Source organism: Podarcis raffonei, chromosome 13 (genome assembly GCF_027172205.1).
Source record: "Podarcis raffonei isolate rPodRaf1 chromosome 13, rPodRaf1.pri, whole genome shotgun sequence".
In the NCBI taxonomy this organism is placed as follows: domain Eukaryota; kingdom Metazoa; phylum Chordata; class Lepidosauria; order Squamata; family Lacertidae; genus Podarcis; species Podarcis raffonei.
The window spans coordinates 52056068-52073601 of record NC_070614.1 but is presented as its reverse complement, the minus strand read 5'-3'; the positions used below and the strand labels follow the sequence as shown (position 1 = coordinate 52073601).

The 17534-nt window shown below is 46.9% G+C and overlaps 1 protein-coding gene across 2 annotated transcripts in view; it reads left to right on the top strand.

Moving 5' to 3' along the window:
• Positions 1–14279: 14279 nt before the first annotated feature.
• The window catches only part of TP53 (tumor protein p53), a 30767-nt gene continuing 27512 nt past the window's right edge, over positions 14280–17534 (top strand). Inside the window, exon 1 of one of the 2 annotated variants that reach the window (XM_053360639.1) lies at positions 14280–14434. The gene's annotated coding sequence lies outside the window, so the exon portion shown is untranslated. Of the gene's footprint in view, positions 14435–14726; positions 14838–17534 lie in introns of those variants that run through there. The other variant, XM_053360640.1, reaches the window with a different exon arrangement.

Below are 17534 nucleotides of genomic sequence, written 5' to 3'. Positions count from 1 at the left end.
GCACACTCTATCAGCAGATAATGCACAGCAAAAGTCGCACTCAGGAGAGCATTATTTACAAGTTTTATTCAGCGTTGATCAGAACAAAAAAACATGACTGCCTGCTTCAGTGTCTCCGACACAGAGAGAGACGAAAGCAAAGACACAACAGAAACATCCTGTGAAACAGGAAATACGCAGGCTGTGACACAAACATCCTGCTCCCTTTTAAGGTGGAACGGAAATATCCTAACATCCTCCCCCTTTCCGTGTAACCTGTAGTACCTGTGGTTCAACCCAATTGCAACCTTTGTACGTAAACCTTAAGTTGTTCTCTGTTAACAACCTTAGACAACAGATCAGCAGGAATTTCATTTCCTGGCATGTAGGACACCTGAATGAGTCCTTTCTGAATACACTCCCAGGTGGTGGTGGTGGGGATCTGCTGCAGTCGTGAGCAGAGGATCTATGGTTCCCCTTCCTTCCCTCCTCCGTGGCTCGCTTTGAAACAGCAAAGCGGGAGAAGAGCCGCTGAGTGGGGAGGAGAGAGGGACAGAGAGCCTGCTTGCTTTAAAGGAGCAAAGCGGGAGAGGAGAGGAGCCTTCTCCCCTTAAACCCCTCTTCTGCATTATTAGCAGCATCCTTCTCCACCCACCCCACGCGTGCTTCTTCTCCCCTTAAACCCCTCTTCTGCATTATTAGCAGCATCCTTCTCCACCCACCCCACGTGTGCTTCTTCTCCCCTTAAACCCCTCTTCTGCATTATTAGCAGCATCCTTCTCCACCCACCCCACGTGTGCTTCTTCTCCCCTTAAACCCCTCTTCTGCATTATTAGCAGCATCCTTCTCCACCCACCCCACGTGTGCTTCTTCTCCCCTTAAACCCCTCTTCTGCATTATTAGCAGCATCCTTCTCCACCCACCCCACGTGTGCTTCTTCTCCCCTTAAACCCCTCTTCTGCATTATTAGCAGCATCCTTCTCCACACACCCCACGTGTGCTTCTTCTCCCCTTAAACCCCTCTTCTGCATTATTAGCAGCATCCTTCTCCACACATCCCACGCGTGCGCCTTGTCCCTTCAGTGCTTTTCCTTCCCTCCCCACTTAAAACGTGGTTACAAAGCACGGATCCACATGGATCCTCAGGATTTTTGCACTGGTTCACCCCAAATTCACCGTCAGATCACATAGCATGTCCATGGCTACATCTTGCACCAAAAAAATCACGCACCCACTGTGGTGGGGCCACAGTGGTGCAAAAACGTGGTTACAAAGCATGGATCGACATGGATCCTCAGGATTTTTGCATTGGGCTACCTCAAACTCACCGTCAGATCACGTCTGTGGCCACAGCATGAACCACAAAAATCATACATCCACTATTTTGTTAAGAATATTTTTTTTCTTGTTTTCCTCCTCTAAAAACTACGTGCGTGTTATGGTCGGGTGCGTGTTATAGAGTGAAAAATACGGCACTTAATTCATTCCGGAGGTCTGTTCTTAACCTGAAACTGTCCTTAACCTGAGGTACCACTTTAGCTAATGGGGCCTCCTGCTGCTGCTATGCCGCCGGAACATGATTTCTGTTCTCATCCTGAAGCAAAGTTCTTAACCTAAAACACTATTTCTGGGTTAGTCAAGTCTGTAACCTGAAGCGTATGTAACCTAAAGCTTATGTAACCTGAGGTACCACTGTAATATGAAACATATGAAATCACATAAACAGAAAACGTATAAAACTCTGAAAGTCACTAAATATGTACTCTTGATGGATTCTCTTGAAAACATAAAACCAAATAAACATAAGTCTTATAAGTTTCTGAAGTTTTTGAAGACTATGCAAGTCTGTGAAAGAAGCAATGTATCAGATTCTTCTCTGGTGAAAAGAGGCTGTAAAGCTTTGTTTATGTCGTCCAACGCTGCCAAAGTGGTTCGCAAACAGACGTTGTGAACAGTGATTCTGGATATACCCGCTGTTTGGTGGAATTCTTCAGCACAGCAGAAGGATACAGAATTGCTTCATAAACTATAAAAGAATACGAAAACAATGACCTGCATATGCATGGTAACTACAATAAACTCAAAATTTTATGAACTATACACATAAACTGTATGGGACACAGGTGAGGCTGTGGGTTAAACCACAGAGCCTAGGACTTGCCGATCAGAAGGTTGGAGGTTCGAATCACTGCGACGGGGTGAGCTCCCGTTGCTCAGTCCCTGCTCCTGCCAACCTAGCAGTTCAAAAGCACCTCAAAGTGCAAGTAGATAAGGTGAACGGCAAGTAGATAAGGTGGGAAGGTGAACGGCATTTCCATGCACTGCTCTGGTTCGCCAGAAGCGGCTTAGTCATGCTGGCCACATGACCCGGAAGCTGTATGCCGGCTCCCTCGGCCAATAAAGCGAGATGAGCGCCACAACCCCAGAGTCGGACACGACTGGACCTAACGGTCAGGGGTCCCTTTACCTTTAACCTCTATACACATAAACTATAATGTCAAAATCATGTGAAATAAAACCAAAGGTACATACCCATCTATATGGTGAATGGAAAAGTTTAACCACAATAGCTATGGAGCAGTGGTCATAAAGTTACGTAAGGTAGTTCTCAAGGAAAAGGTGCGGTCCAAGGCACAGCCTCATTCAACTCCTGCCCGAACCCAGCATTTTCTTGACTGTGCACGGCTCCAGAGGTGGCTGGACCTCAGGGCCAGGTGAATAGTCAAGGTACAGAAATGCTTGCCCGCCCCCAGAAGTGGCTGCAATCGAAGGGAGCATCTCCACTGACAACTCGCAGCAGGCGGGGTCGTCTTCAGGGATTGTCAAATAAATGGCTCCTAGCGGCAATGGCTGCTGTTTTTTTTCTGCGAGATCCCATTTATACCTAGGTAAAGGTAAAGGGACCCCTGTCCATTAGGTCCAGTCATGACCGACTCTGGGGTTGCAGCACTCATCTCGCTCTATAGGCCGAGGGAGCCGGCGTACAGCTTCCCGGTCATGTGGTCAGCAGGACTAAGCCACTTCTGGCAAACCAGAGCAGCGCACGGAAACGCCGTTTACCTTCCCGCCAGAATGGTACCTATTTATCTACTTGCACTTTGACGTGCTTTCAAACTGCTAGGTTGGCAGGAGCAGGGACCGAACAACAGGAGCTCACCCCGTCGCGGGGATTCGAACCACCGACCCTCTGATCGGCAAGTCCTAGGCTCTGTGTTTTAACCCGCAGTGCCACCCGCGTCCCTTGTTTAGTTGTTTAGTCGTGTCCGCCTCTTCGTGACCCCATGGACCAGAGCACGCCAGGCACTCCTGTCTTTCACTGCCTCCCGCAGTTTGGTCAAACTCATGTTTGTAGCTTCAAGAACACTGTCCCACCATCTCGTCCTCCGTCGTCCCCTTCTCCTTGTGCCCTCCATCTTTCCCAACATCAGAGTCTTTTCCAGGGAGTCTTCTCTTCTCATGAGGAGGCCAAAGTCTTGGAGCCTCGGCTTCAGGATCTGTCCTTCCAGTGAGCACTCAGGGCTGATTTCCTTCAGAATGGATCGGTTGGATCTTCTTGCAGTCCATGGGACTCTCCAGAGTCTCCTCCAGCACCAGAATTCAAAAGCATCCATTCTTCGGCGATCAGAACTTCTTTATGGTCCAGCTCTCACTTCCATACATCACTACTGGGGAAACCAGAGCTTTAACTACACGGACCTTTGTTGGCAAGGTGATAAAACTAATTCCGCATTTGTAGGAAACCAATGCTTTGGTGTTGCAGCACCTGCGCTGTGGAACTCCCTGCCAATTGTCACCCAGCGGGCAATTTCGCTGCGCATCACCTGCTAAAAACATACTTGTTTAGCCGACCTGACCCAAATATGGAGAAAGTTGGCTGTTTTTAGCTTATCATTGGTGTTAATTGTACAGTGGTACCTTGGTTTAAGAACAGCTTAGTTTATGAACAACTTGGATTAAGCATGCTGCAAACCTGAAAGTAGGTGTTTTGGTTTGTGAACTTTGCCTTGGAAGCAGAGTGTCAATTGAGTCCCCAGCTGCAACGGGAAAGCCTGCCTTGGTTTAATAATAATACTACTACTACTACTACTACTACTAATAATAATAATAATAATAATAATTTATTTATACCCTGCCCATCAGGCTGGGCTTCCCCAGTAAAATACAGTAATGATTTTTCATATCAAACAGTGTCATCAATGCTATGAAAATTATCTAGGAGGAAAACACTGTAACTTAATTAACAAGCCAATCCCCTGAGCCTATCTGCATCTCCCAACTTTGCATTTCTATCTCTTTCACCACACTCCATTGCTAAACTCCTGGAAGAAGACTAACACAGGAATCCTATACATATCTAGTCAGAAGCAACTACTATTGAGTTCAGTGGGATTTGCTCCCAGGTGTGCAATGACAACCCTAGACAGCATCTTAAAAAGCCTTGCCGAGAAAGGTCCGTATAGTTAAAGCTCTGGTTTTCCCAGTAGTGATGTATGGAAGTGAGAGCTGGACCATCAAGAAGGCTGATCGCCGAAGAATGGATGCTTTTGAATTCTGGTGCTGGAGGAGACTCTGGAGAGTCCCATGGACTGCAAGAAGATCAAACCTCTCCATTCTGAAGGAAATCAGCCCTGAGTGCTCACTGGAAGGACAGATCCTGAAGCTGAGGCTCCAATACTTTGGCCACCTCATGAGAAGAGAAGACTCCCTGGAAAAGACCCTGATGCTGGGAAAGATGGAGGGCACAAGGAGAAGGGGACGACGGAGGACGAGATGGTGGGACAGTGTTCTCGAAGCTACCAGCATGAGTTTGACCAAACTGCGGGAGGCAGTGGAAGACAGGAGTGCCTGGCGTGCTCTGGTCCAGGGGGTCACGAAGAGGCGGACACGACTAAACGACTCAACAATAACAGGCAAATACAGGATTGCAGCCTCACTGAAAGCCCCCATAAAGGTAAAGGTACCCCTGACCGTTAGGTCCAGCCACTTTGGTTTAAACGCTTTGGTTTAAGAACGGACTTCCGGAACGGATTAAGTGCGCCAAACAAGCTACCACTGTATGTTGAATGTTTTAAATAGCTGCTTTTCGCTGTTTTTACTGTGCAGCTAGGACCAGGGAGGGACCTGGGTTCAAATTCCCGCTTGGCCACGAAGCTCCCTGGGTGACCTTGGGGGCCTGTCGCTGCCTCTCTTAGCCTAGCCTACCTCGCTGGGTTGTTGTGGGGGGGTGAATTCAGGAGCAGAAGAGACCTGTGTAACATTGAGCTACTTGGAGAAAAAGATGGGAGACAGATGCAATCGTCCCCAGAACATTACTGTCTTATTCTTTTCGTAAGCTGCTTCGAGGGGTGGATAAGAGTTTGTGAAATAAAGCATAGAATTGTAGCGTTTAAAGGGACCCCGAGGGTCATCTAGACCAACCCGCTGCGAACCTGAGCACGAAAAAACTTCTACCTCCTTGCAGATCAAAGATGCTGGAGAAGGCAGCATAGTTGGACTTTTTGGATCTGGCTGACCTTATTGGAAGAATCCAGAGAGAGGAGGAACATCAAGAAGAATGGAAGAAATTTAAGGAACGTTTAGTAAAATACAATAATATAACATAAGAGGAAATACTTGCAAGCACTAAATTTGGCTTAGGATTAAATTATGTTGAATGTATAAGATGATGGATTGAGAATATTATGAAAAGAAAGGAAGTTAGTGATCTGAACAAGTTAATTTTATTAGAAGTGGATATCGGAAAATTGCCAAAATGAAATGTAATGAAAATCAGTTAGGAAGGATTTGAGGAAGTCACCTAAAATGGAATGAATTTGGATTTTTAGTTGTAAGAAATTTTGAATGTGTGTTTGTTTTTCTTTTTTATATGTTTGTTATTTGTTTGTTGTTTTGTGTTGTGTTAAAAATGGAAAATTAATTTGAAAAAAATGAAAAAAGAGAAGGCAGCATAGGGGTCCGACCCCCTTTCTGCACACCCAGCGCTTTCATCTCTGGGGAACGGTGCCCATCTTGATAACCGCGTTTCTCAACACTTGGCTGAGGCAGCATTTGTGCAGAAAGAAAGGAACAAAGGAGGAGGCGATGGGGCGATGGCTGTCACACAACGGAGACCTTTGAGCAGCGGAGGTTCAAGGCGTCCGCAGGTGCCCGTACCTGCCTTCTGAGCAGCGAGAGGCGAGATTTCAGACAGATGCACCTTGGAACAGAGGCCAAGGGTTCAAGTCTGCCTTTACTGGGAAGGAAGGTTTAGATCGGGGTCAGCACCACAGGCCGGTGTCTCCAGTGCCAATTACACGCGCGCCTATACACGTGCGCACACACTATTTCTGCCGCACTTCCGGGTCGGAGGAGCACCGGAAATAGCTTGTGCGCATGTGCATGGGCCTCCTCTGACTCAGATGTGCACCAGAAATAACGCTTGTGCATGCACAAATAACACTTGCGCATGCACAAATGTTTGCACATACACAAATAACACGCATGCACAAATAACGCTTGCACGTACACAAATAACGCTTGCGCATGCACAAATGTTTGCACATCCACAAATAACACGCATGCACAAATAACGCTTGCACATACACAAATACCGCTTACACATGCACAAATAAGGCTTGCGCATTCACAAATAACACACATGCACAAATAACATGCATCCACAAATAATGCTTGCGCATACACAAATACCGCTTGCACATGCACAAATAATGCTTGCGCATGCGCACAAGCTATTTCCGGTGCTCCTCCGACCCGGAAGTGGGCAGCCGTGCAGCGCAGCGCTGGTAAGAGTGGGTGGCGGCAGGGGTCACCGCGGGCCAGATAAATGAGTCCCTCGGGCCTTATCCTGCCCGTGGACCTTCGTTTGGGGACCCCTGGTTTAGGTAAAAGAGAACGGTTTGCGGAGGGGATTTTTTTGCAGAGGAAAACAGGACCGGCTGCAGTTTATTTAGTAGTTCTTCCCTTTCTGTCCTGCTTTTCCAGCTCAAGATGGCACGCATGGTTTCGCCCCCCTCCCCATTTGATCGTCACAGCAACCCTGCAAGGTGGGCGAGGCTGGGAACCTGTAGGCCGCAGAACAAGTCCAGTTTGGAAGCTGCTGCCTTTGCCTCCCCCCATTCCTGTCCCCCTCCCACCAATTCCGCAAACAGTTCCAGCTTCCACTTGTATTTCAGAACAAAACTGCTTTTCGTCCTTATGGCCTGGAGTCTGGTGCCACCTTGTGGTCAGGGAGGGGAAAAGGACAGGGAAGCTGTGTTTGGTTCGCCAGGAGAGAGAGAAATCTGCAAACTATTCTGCGATAACTTTTGTTGTTGTTGTCGTTTAGTCCGACTTTTCCTGCAAAGATTACCGTAATAAAGGACGAAAGTGATACGGACCTAACAGAAGCAGAAGGCATCAAGAATAGGTGGCAAGAATACACAGAAGAATTACCGTATTTTTTGCTCTATAAGACTCACTTTTTTCCTCCTAAAAAGTAAGGGGAAATGTGTGTGCGTCTTATGGAGCGAATGCAGGCTGTGCAGCTATCCCAGAAGCCAGAACAGCAAGAGGGATTGCTGCTTTCACTGCTCAGCGATCCCTCTTGCTGTTCTGGCTTCTGAGATTCAGAATATTTTTTTTCTTGTTTTCCTCCTCCAAAAACTAGGTGTGTCTTGTGGTCTGGTGCGTCTTATAGAGCGAAAAATGCGGTATACCAGAAAGACCCCAGGCAGTGTGGTTGCTGACCTTGAGTCAGACATCCTGGAGACTGAAGTCAAATGGGCCTTAGAAAGCTTCTTCTTCTGTGATCCCTCGTAGCCGAGTAAGATTGTCTTCCATAAACACAGTTTTAACAATGAGTCCGTAGGTTACTACGGAGGCCAATTCTGGACCCACACGTCCTTCCACAGTGGGGACATTGGTTCCCGGGCGGGAGTTGATCACGGTGTCGATTTGCCAAGCGTGCCTTCCTCTTAGCACGTTTCTCCCTTGCGTCCTGAGTTCGAGTGTCTTCAAAGCCCAGGACACCTTTGGTAAAGGCTGTTCTCCAATTGGAGCGCTCGCAGGCCAGTGTTTCCCAATTGTCAGTGTTTATACTACATTTTTAAAGATTTGCCTTGAGAGAGTCTTTAAACCTCTTTTGTTGACCACCAGCATTATGCTTTCCATTTTCAAGTTCAGAATAGAGTAGTTGCTTTGGAAGACGATCATCAGGCATCCGCACAACATGACCAGTTCAGCGAAGTTGACGTTGAAGAATCATTGCTTCAACACTGGTGATCTTTGCTTCTTCCAGTACAGTGGTACCTAGGGTTAAGTACTTAATTCGTTCCGGAGGTCCATTCTTAACCTGAAACTGTTCTTAACCTGAAGCACCACTTTATCTAATGGGGCCTCCTGTTGCCGCCGCGCCGCCGCCGGAGCACAATTTCTGTTCTCATCCTGAAGCAAAGTTCCTAACCTGAAGCACTATTTCTGGGTTAGCAGAGTCTGTAACCTGAAGCGTATGTAACCTGAAGCGTATGTAACCCGAGGTACCACTGTACACTGATATTAGTTTGCCTGTCTTCCCAAGTGATGTGTAAAATTTTTCAGAGACACCGTTGATGGAATCTTTCGAGGAGTTGAAGATGGCATTTATAAATGGTCCATGTTTCACAAGCATATAGTAAGGTTGGCAGTACAATAGCTTTGTAAAGGAGCATTTTGGTTTCCCTGCAAATGTCCCGGTCCTCAAACACTCTGCACTTCAATCAGGAGAAAGCCACACTCGCAGAACTCAGGCAATGCTGGATTTCGGCATCAGTGTCGGTCCTTGTGGAAAGATAACTGCCCAGGTACGAGAAGTGATTGACATTTTCCAACGTTACCCCACTGAGTTGGATTTGTGGCACTGCAGAGGGGTTATTTTGTGCTTGTTGGTGCAGCACTTTGGTTTTTTGGATGTTGAGTGACAGGCCAAGCTTTTCGTAAGCTTCTGCAAATAACAAGGCCAGTGGAAGTGATGGTATTCCAGCTGAACTATTTAAAATTGTAAAAGATGATACTGTTAAGGGGCTACACTCAATATGCCAGCAAGTTTTGGAAAACTCAACAGTGGCCAGAGGACTGGGGAAAATCAGTCTACATCCCAATCCCAAAGAAGGGCAGTGCCAAAGAATGCACCAACTACCGCACAATTGCTCTCATTTCACACGCTAGCAAGGTTATGCTTAAAATTCTACAGGGCAGGCTTAAGCAGTATGTGGACCGAGAACTCCCAGAAGTGCAAGCTGGATTTCGAAGGGGTAGAGGAACCAGAGACCAAATTGCAAACATACGCTGGATTATGGAGAAAGCTAGAGAGTTGCGGAAAAACATCTACTTCTGCTTCATTGACTATGCAAAAGGCTTTGACTGTGTCGACCACAGCAAACTATGGCAAGTTCTCAAAGCAATGGGAGTTCCTGATCACCTTATCTGTCTCCTGAGAAATCTCTATGCGGGACAAGAAGCTACAGTTAGAACTGGATATGGAACAACTGATTGGTTCAAAATTGGGAAAGTACCTTAGGGCCAACCAAAATATTACTGAGTCACTAGGAAGCTTCCAGGTTCCACAGAATGCTTCGTCACAATAGGGAGGGCAGGGAGAAAGATTGGCTTGGGGTATGCAAAGAGGAACAGAGGAATCTGCCTTATAATGAACCTTATCATTGGTAAATTAAGCTCAGTATTGTCTCCCTCTTTTTTTAGTTTTTTATGCTTTTCAAATTTATACATTTTCATTCATTTTACAATCAATTAACATTTCAAAATCCGACTCCCTTCCCCCTCTTTCTGCAGTTCCTTAAATTTATTTTCTAATATCTTCTGCATATCCAAATTCATTTGATTATCTACTATAAATATATACTCTTATAAAACAGCAGGTTATTACAATCATCCTGCCAATGTGTTTATCTGTTTGCAATTTATCTGCAAATATTCAATAAGCCGTTTCCATTCTTTTATTTAAAAAGTTTGTTGTCTTGATTTCTTATTCTTCCGGTAAGTTTCGCCATTACTGCATATGCCATAAGTTTTTGTATCCGTTCTTCCTTTGCTGGGACTTCTGCTCTTTTCCATTTTGGGGCAAGTAACATTCTTGCCGCTGTAGTCGCAGAGCTCAAATGACTAGATCTATCTGGCACGATTTTATTTATTTTCACAAATATTGTGTCTCATGATCACCCAGTGCCACCTATATATGCAGATGTCTGGGTCGTTTAAGGCCATTGTTGTTGTTTAGTCGTGTCCGCCTCTTCGTGACCCCCTGGGCCAGAGCACGCCAGGCCTTCTTGTCTTCCACTGCCTCCCCCAGTTTGGTCAAACTCATGCTGGTAGCTTCATTAATGAATTTGTTCATTATTTTCCCCCAAAATATAGTCCAGCCCCCACAAGGTCTGCGGGACAGTGGACCGGCCCATGGCTGAAAAAGTTTGCTGACTTGTGACATAAAGCAAGGAGGAAATAGCTCATTCGGTGGAGCACAATACTCTTAATCTCTAGGTTGTGGGTTCGAGCCCCATGTTTTGTGAAACATTCCTGCATTGCAGGGAGTTGGTTTAGATGGCCCTGTGTTCCCTTTCCAACTTTACAAATTCTTTCCTGAAATATCTAGCAGTTAAGAGGATGGTACCTTGCCCCTTCTTAAAAAATCTGGGGAAAGGATGCTCAGTTTCCAGCTCTGTGTGTTTTTGCATTGCTGGATGACTCATTTTTTTTCTTCCAGGTACTTTCCCAGTTAAAAAGCATAACAAAAGCCCTTTGTGCTTGATCAGGTGGCCCAGCATCCTGTCTCCAACAGAGAGAAGCTGCCTGTCAGCTCCCAGCCTGGTGTCTGGAATTCAGAGTTAACCCTTTTCTTTAAAAAAATGTTGTTGATTTGTTTACAAACCAACAGAATAAAGGTTCTTAAACGATTGGTTCAAAATTGGGAAAGGAGTATGACCAGGCTGTATATTGTCTCCCGGCTTATTTGACTTATATGCAGAATTCATCATGCGAAAGGCTGGGCTGGATGAATCCCAAACTGGAATTAAGATTTCTGGAAGAAATATCGACAACCTCAGATATGCAGATGACACAACATTGATGGCTGAAAGTGAGGAGGAATTAAAGAAGCTTTTAATGAGGGTGAAAGAGGAGAGCGCAAAATATGGTCTGAAGCTCAACATCAAAAAAACGAAGATCATGGCCACTGGTCCCATCACCTCCTGGCAAATAGAAGGGGAAGAAATGGAGGCAGTGAGAGATTTTACTTTCTTCGGTTCCATGATCACTGCAGATGGTGACAGCAGTCACGAAATTAAAAGACGCCTCCTTCTTGGGAGAAAAGCGATGACAAACCTAGACAACATCTTAAAAAGCAGAGACATCACTTTGCCAACAAAGGTCCGTATAGTTAAAGCTCTGGTTTTCCCAGTCGTGATGTATGGAAGTGAGAGCTAGACGATCAAGAAGGCTGATCGCCGAAGAATTGATGCTTTTGAATTCTGGTGCTGGAGGAGACTCTTGAGAGTCCCATGGATTGCAAGAAGATCAAACCTCTCCATTCTGAAGGAAATCAGCCCTGAGTGCTCACTGGAAGGGCAGATCCTGAAGCTGAGGCTCCAAGACTTTGGCCACCTCATGAGAAGAGAAGACTCCCTGGAAAAGACCCTGATGTTGGGAAAGATGGAGGGCGCAAGGAGAAGGGGATGACAGAGGACAAGATGGTTGGACAGTGTTCTCAAAGCTACCAGCATGAGTTTGACCAAACTGCGGGAGGTAGTGGAAGACAGGAGTGCCTGGCGTGCTCTGGTCCAGGGGGTCACGAAGAGTTGGACATGACTAAACGACTAAACAACAACAACCACAGAGATGAGGGTGGGTTGGTGTAAAGGGAACCTTGGCTGAAGCCTTTAAAACCTTAAATGGAGCGAAACAAGGATATAGATTTAAGATTTATTTTTTATTATTATTTTAAAAAAATATTTAGAATTTTTTAGATGCTTTGGCTGCAAGGAAGATAGGGAACAGAGAGCTAGGGTTGCTATATTTCAAGAGGTAAATATCAGGACAGAAAAATTTGTTGCCTGAGGCTGCCCCACCAAACCCCATAATGGACATTTGCTATAAAATGCCAACATCCCCCCAGATGGGCATGTCGGCCCCCCAAAAGAGGACGTGTCCAGGATTTCCCAGACGTATGGCAACCCTAATGTTGCAAAAAGATTCCTGAACTTGAGGATTCCGGCGGCATTTCTTTAAATCATCGATGCCTTACTTTGTGCCCTTGCTGTGAGCAATGGTACGTTTTGCGGTTTGGCAAACTGCAATGAAATTGTTACGGCTTTTCGTTCATACAATAAACCTTTGGTACAGGCACTCACACCCCACCCACCGCAACTCCTGCGTGTGAGGGCAAAACTGGTTTGACACCCAACGGCCGCTGGGCACAAATTCCAGAAGCAGCTCCCAACGCCTCCCTCCCTCGCCCAAAGTTTACCTTTTTCAGCAAATCCAGGCACGCCTCGGCTCTCGCCTCTTCGCACCTTGAGCACTGCATCAGTGCAGGATTTGACGGCTCTGCGATTCTACGAACCCTGTTCACCCCATGTAGAATCATACATTGAAGGCTTCCTGCCAATAAGCCTGGGAACTTTAGTTTGCTAAGGGTGCTGGGAACTGTAGTTCTGCAAGGGGCAAATTTGCAATTACTGGGATAGGTAAAGGTAAAGGGACCCCTGACCATTAGGTCCAGTCGCGACCGACTCTGGGGTTGCGGCGCTCATCTCGCTTTATTGGCCGAGGGAGCCGGTGTACAGCTTCCGGGTCATATGGCCAGCAGGACTAAGCCGCTTCTGGCGAACCAGAGCAGCGCACGGAAACGCCGTTTCCCTTCCCGCCGGAGCGGTACCTATTGATCTACTTGCACTTTGAGGTGCTTTCGAACTGCTAGGTTGGCAGGAGCAGGGACTGAGCAACGGGAGCTCACCCCGTCGCGGGGATTCGAACCGCCGACCTTCTGATCAGCAAGTCCTAGGCTCTGTGGTTTAACCCACAGCGCCACCCGCGTCCCTAATTGCTGGGATACTTAAGCGTGTAAGATGAGCCCTCCTGGACCAATTTGGTGATAGAATCATAAACATGTTGAGTTGCAAGGGACCCCCAGGGCGTGGGTAGGCAAACTAAGGCCCGGGGGCCGGATCCGGCCCAATCGCCTTCCAAATCCGGCCCCCAGACGGTCCAGGAATCAGCGTATTTTTACATGAGTAGAATGTGTCCTTTTATTTAAAATGCATCCCTGGGTTATTTGTGGGGCATAGGAAGTCGTTCATTTCCCCCCAAAAAATATAGTCTGCCCCCCCCACAAGGTCTGAGGGACAGTGGACCAGGCCCCTGCTGAAAAAGTTTGCTGACCCCTGATCTAGAGGGCTGAGTGTGGGGATGTTTTTGTTGATGTTTAGTCGTTTAGTCGTGTCTGACTCTTCGTGACCCCCTGGACCAGAGCACGCCAGGCACTCCTGTCTTCCACTGCCTCCCTCAGTTTGGCCAAACTCATGCTGGTAGCTTCGAGAACACTGTCCCACCATCTCGTCCTCCGTCGTCCCCTTCTCCTTGGGCCCTCCATCTTTCCCAACATCAGGGTCTTTTCGAGGCAGTCTTCTCTTCTCATGAGGTGGCCAAAGTATTGGAGCCTCAGCTTCAGGATCTGTCCTTCCAGTGAGCACTGGATTTCCTTAAGAATGGAGAGGTTTGATCTTCTTGCAGTCCATGGGACTCTCAAGAGTCTCCTCCAGCACCATAATTCAAAAGCATCAATTCTTCGGCGATCAGCCTTCTTGATGGTCCAGCTCTCACTTCCATACATCACTACTGGGAAAACCAGAGCTTTAACTATACGGACCTTTGTTGGCAAGGTGATGTCTCTGCTTCTTAAGATGCTGTCTAGGTTTGTCATTGCTTTTCTCCCAAGAAGCAGGCGTCTTTTAATTTCTTTTAATTTGGGGATACCTGAGCTAAATGAATGGATCCTCCATAGCCAGGGGCAGTCTATCTCTGAATGCCAGGGGTTAAAAGGGCTTTGGGGGGGGCGCATCTGGCCAGCTACTGGCCTTGCATTCTTGTGTCTGAAACTTTCATTTTCAACACGAAGCCCGGAAGCGTGTTCAGGGATACAGTACTGTACTGTATAAGTGATCCCTAGGGCGGACAGCAGCTTCCTCGCCGCGCAGCTGCTCGCCTCGCTAAGCCCCGCCCCAAACCCCGTGCCCTTCCTCAAGATGGCGCCCGCGGCTTCCGCTCGCGAGACCGAGCTCACCCGCGGGAACCAAACAGGGGAATCCCCGCAGCATGGCCATTTCCACGCCTCCCCTGATCCCATCTGATTTTGCCGCCGCTTACAGTTCAGTCGGGCGGAGGGCGAGGGGCGAGGCCGGGCTGCTGGTGGAGGGGCCGCTACCTGGAGCAGGTAAAGAGATTGCCACAGCCTTTGACCTTCCTTTTTTTTTGGGGGGGGGGTGTTTAGAAAACCGAGTTCCTGCCCACCCGGGTAAAGGCCAGGCCGTGGTAGGCGCGCGCGCGCGGGTTATGCGGAATTGTTTATTTTTTTTCTGGCGGGGTTGAGTCACCGGCCGATGAGCCGCTTCCGTCCCACGGATGAGCCCCATTGAAAATACTGCGGCCGCAGTATTCCATCCCGTGGAACGTTGGTGGCCGTCGCGTTCTATCCCGTGGAACATTGGCGGCCGCAGTATTCCATCCCGTGGAACGTTGGCGGCCGTCGGGTTCTATCCGTGGAACTTTAGCTCCGCCGCCCCCGGGATTTGCCCGTGCAGGGAACCGGAGGAGAAGAAAGAGGAGGCCTTGCTTCGGTGAGGAACTTTCGCTTAGCACGGCGGCGGGGGAGAAAGGAGAGGCGCTTCCCCAATCTCTCCCCCACCCCACTTTGCCCCCCAAGAGGGTCGGAAAAACGGGGCTTCCTTTTCTCCCACCCCCGTTCTTGTGCGTCCCTCGGAGATTGAAAAAGGAGCTCGCGGCCCGATCCCCGCAGGCGTTTACTCGGGAAGTAAGCCGCTCCGAATACCCCCAGTGAATGCAAAAAAACAAACAAACGGAATTGCAACTTGCAAGTTTATTTTTTTAGATGTTGCTTAAGAGCCAGTGTGCTTCCTCGGAAGGTAGATCCATTGTGTTCAGTGGGGCTTACTCCCAGGTAAACGGTGCGGAGAGGCCGAGCCCGGGAGAGGCAACGTTTCTAGATCTTTCTGGAAGGGGGGGGAACGTTACTTTTTTGGGGGGGTGCGATCCCGATCCTTATAGAGGTCTGAGGCCCCCAATGCAATTTTTCATTGAAGTGTGCAAAGATTGCAGGGAAGGTCAGGCGAGAGAGAGGGAGTGCAAAGATTCTCGGAAGTTTCCTGCTTAAAAAATGTTTCCATCTCGGAGTTTCCACCGTCCTGAAAAGAAAAAGACCCTGGTTCCCTCCAGCTGTTTTGGAATGCAAAAAAAAAAACACATCTGGAGGGCGCCAGATGTTGAGAAAGACTGCTTTTGTGTCTAGGTGTTTGTGAGAGGGTAAATGGAACCGACGTAATATGTATGTCTCGCCCCCCACCAAAAAAATCTGACACCTCCCCCCAATATTCTTGATTTATCAATGTGTCCCGTGTCGGAGGTATTTCATATGCAAAAAAGTTTGCTCGCTAGGAGAGGATGCTGCTACAAACATTCCATGCATTAAATTTATTTGCATAGGAAATTAATTGGAGTGAAAAATACCGGACGATTTTCAAGTCAGAAAACTTTTAACGTCTGCTTTTAGAGCCTGCTAACCTTTTATTGTATGCAAAACTTAGTCATTATTTTTGTGCCCTAAACTGCAGCTTTTACTTTGTGCATAAAGCCAGCACTAGTCCCAATCATTGATTTCCTTTTTCAACAGGCAGGCAAAAAAACCCCCAAACCCCACCGTGGGAACCAATCCCCCCTAAATGCGTCCCTGCCCCTTTAATAGAATTAAACCCTTGCCCTAGATTTACCATCTCCTATTCCCCCCCCGTCTGGAAACCTGCTACATGGTACAGTCCTCTTTGGCATTCAGCCTGGTGTCAGAAGGGACCATAACGATGCGAGGAGGGGTGATGGGGAACTGCTAGGCGCCTTATACATTTCTGTGTGGCGCTTTTTGCCCTTCTGATAATTCGAGTTTCGTGTGTAAAGCGGTGCAGCGGTGTAGAAAGGATTGTGTGTGGAGACACGATAGGGAGCGAAGCGTAGTTGACGAGCTTTTTCAATATACACCCCCCGCCGTAAGAAATGGTACGGCCGAGGCCAAAGAACCCTTTCCTGCCTGGAGGCCGGAAAGGAACGTACTAAGAACGTTTCTGGCTGGGGAAGGAGAGTTTAGGCCTTCCTCTTATCTATATTTTTTTTCCTACACTGATTGCCTGCTTAAGGTTTTTGTTTTTGTTTTCCCCCCCAAATTTTTAAAATTGGTTTTCACAACATTATAAACAAACAAACACATAAGACAAACAAACATCAATCATAGCCTTATTGAAAATTACACTTGTTAACATTGTTAAGTGACTTCCTTGCTTCCCCTTGGTTGAATTTCATTGCATGTCCTTTTAACGGTTTTCCCAATCACAGTTCTTATAAAATTTAACTTAAACATTAGCATCCTTAGATCTTCACAATATAAAATTAAACATATTAATTCGACACTTAACATAAATAAAATCCTGATTGCCTGCTTAGGGTTATTTGTTTGTGCATGCACAGAAAAGAATCAATGTTATTTATTTATCAGTGTAATTATTATTATTAAAATTTATATCCTGCTCTTCCTAATGAATAAATGGATTTTTATTTTTAACCCAAAATGCATTCAACTGGTGGGGCTTCTGCTTTCAAATGCAGATCTTTTGGAAATTTGGATTTCATATTTTTTTTCCTGTTGGCTCCAAGAAAGGCAACAAGGGAGGTGGGAAAAGGAGAGTAAGGGAAAGGGAGCAGTATTTTTCTTACAACAAACACATACTTGGATTGCATTTTTTATTTTAGTCAGTGGCGTCCAAACTTTCTTCATAGAGGGCCAGATTTGATTAAGTGAAGGGCCGTGAGGGCCGACCAAAGTTGTTAACCTTTTTTTAGGATTGAAGTTGAGCTTTTTTAAGGGTTTTACCTCAGAGTTGTTGACCTTTTTTTAAGGATTTTACCTCAGAGTTGTTGAGCTTTCTTTAGGATTGAAGTTGCTGAGGGTTTTTTTTTAGGATTTTACCCCAGGAAATAAACTGCCGCAGGGGCTGGATTAAACCGACCAGGGGGACGGATTAGGCCCCAAAACAGACTTTGGACATGCCTAATTTAACTGGTCTTGCTGCTGGTTTCAAATGCAGATCTGCTGGAAATTTGGATTTCATATACAGCGGTACCTCGGGTTACATACGCTTCAGGTTACATATGCTTCAGGTTACAGACTCCGCTAACCCAGAAATATTACCTCGGGTTAAGAACTTTGCTTCAGGATGAGAACAGAAATCGCGTGGTGGTAGCAGGAGGCCCCA